We start from the raw sequence: 2508 nt of genomic DNA on the forward strand, positions 1-2508 counted from the left end.
AATGACTGCTGATTTCTCATTAGAAATCATTACGTTTATAAGGAAGTGGCACACCATTTTTAAAGTACTTAAAAAAAACCTGTCAACCCAGAATAATATATTCAGCAAAATATCCTTCAATAATGAAGGCGAGATAAAGACACTGTCAGAGTAAGAAAGGCAAGAACACTTATTGCATCAAACCTGCTCTAAAAGAATTGCTAAACGAAGTTCTTCAAGTAGACGGAAAATGATACCAGAAGGAAACAAAGAACATCTTGTGTTCTTTAAAATTTGTTTGACAGTTGAAAACATTGTGTAATGGGAGTTTCAATGTATGTAGGTGTAATATATGAGACAACTACAAAATAAAGGGAAATAATAAAGGATCAAATATGGTGCTATCATCACTCTTGAATGGGAATTATAATTTCTAAGTAGACTGGGAAAGTATGTTTATTATAATATCTAAAGAAGCCATACTAAAGAAAACTACAAAGAACTATAGTAAAAAACTAAGGTTAAAATGGAATACTGAAATACATTCAAATGATCCAAAAGAAGGCACAAAAGGGGAAGCAGAGTAACAAAAAAAATGAAGGGAAAAACCAGGAAATATATAATAAAATGGTAGACCTAAATTTAAGCATATCAATAATATATTAAATGTAAATGGTCTAAAGATACCAATTAAAACAAACAAAATAAATAAATAAAAGCATTACCAAACTATATACTCTCCACAACAACTCACTTCAAATATAATGATATAGGTAAGGGAAAAGGTGGGAAAAGATTTACTATGCAAACACTAATCAAAGAAAGCTGGAGTGGCTCTATTAATATCAGACCAACTAGAGCAGGGGGCCTCAAACTACGGCCCGCGGGCCACATTCGGCCCTCCGAAAACATTTATCCGGCCCGCCGGGTGTTTTTGCCGCTGCTGCCTGTCCTGCTTAGCAGCCGACTCGTCCCAGGCCCGCAGTGCGCATGTGTGGAATGTCTGAGGGACAGTGAACTGGCCTCCTGTTTAAAAAGTCTGAGGACCTCTGAACTAGAGCAAAGAAATGTACTAGGAATAAAGATGGGCATTACATGATGATAAAAGGGTGAAACCACTAAGAAGACACAATTTTAAATGTGCATTTACCTAAAAACATCTTCAAAATACATGAAGAAAAATTGACAGGACTGAAAGAAATATATCCATGATTATAACTGGATACTTTAATACTACTCTCCCAGTAGACAGATGATTGTCAAGGAATAAAATAACTGAAAATATCATCAACTAACGGCCCCCCGTGAGGTAGGGACGACCCCGGTGAGGTTGAAACGGCCCCCGTGAGGTAGGGACGACCCTGGTCAGGTCGTAACGGCCCCGGTGTGGTAGGGACGACCCCGGTGAGGTTGAAACGGCCCCCGTTTGGTAGGGGCGACCCCAGGTCAAGTCGAAACGGCCCGGGTGTGGTAGGACAACACAGGTCAGGATTGAAACGGCCCCGGTGAGTATGGACGACCCCGGTGAGGTCGAAACGGCCCCCGTGAGGTAGGGACAACCCCGGTCAGGTTGAAACGGCCCCGGTGAGGTAGGGACGACCCCGGTGAGGTTGAAACAGCCCCCGTGAGGTAGGGACGACCCCGGTCAGGTTGTAACGGCCCCGGTGTGGTAGGGACAACCCCAGTCAGGTTGAAACGGCCCCGGTGTGGTAGGGACGACCCCGGTGAGGTCGAAACGGCCCCCGTGAGGTAGGGACGACCCCAGTCAGGTTGAAACGGCCCCGGTGTGGTAGGGACGACCCCGGTGAGGTTGAAACGGCCCCCGTGAGGTAGGGACGACCCCAGTCAGGTCGAAACGGCCCCGGTGTGGTAGGGACGACCCCGGTGAGGTTGAAACAGCCCCCGTGAGGTAGGGACGATCCCAGTCAGGTCGAAACGGCCCCGGTGTGGTAGGGACGACCCCGGTGAGGTTGAAACAGCCCCCGTGAGGTAGGGACGATCCTGGTCAGGTCGAAACGGCCCCGGTGTGGTAGGGACGACCCCGGTGAGGTTGAAACAGCCCCCGTGAGGTAGGTACAACCCTGGTCAGGTCGAAACGGCCCCGGTGTGGTAGGGACGACCCCGGTCAGGTTGAAACGGCCTCCGTGAGGTAGGGACGACCCTGGTCAGGTCGAAACGGCCCCGGTGTGGTAGGGACGACCCCGGTGAGTTTGAAACAGCCCCCGTGAGGTAGGGACAACCCCAGTCAGGTTGAAACAGCCCCGGTGTGGTAGGGACGACCCCGGTGAGGTTGAAACGGCCCCCCGTGAGGTAGGGACGACCCCGGTCATGTTGAAACGGCCCCGGTGTGTTAGGGACTACCCCGGTGAGGTCGATATGGCCCCCCGTGGGGTAGGGACGACCCTGGTCAGGGTCGAAACGGCCCCTGGTGAGGTAGGGACGACCCCCGGTGAGGTTGAAACGGCCCCTGTGTGGTAGGGACGAACCCTGGTCAGGTGGAAACGGCCCCCGTGTGGTAGGGACAACCCC

This window comes from Myotis lucifugus, unplaced genomic scaffold (genome assembly GCF_000147115.1).
Source record: "Myotis lucifugus unplaced genomic scaffold, Myoluc2.0 scaffold_231, whole genome shotgun sequence".
Taxonomy (NCBI): Eukaryota; Metazoa; Chordata; class Mammalia; order Chiroptera; family Vespertilionidae; genus Myotis; species Myotis lucifugus.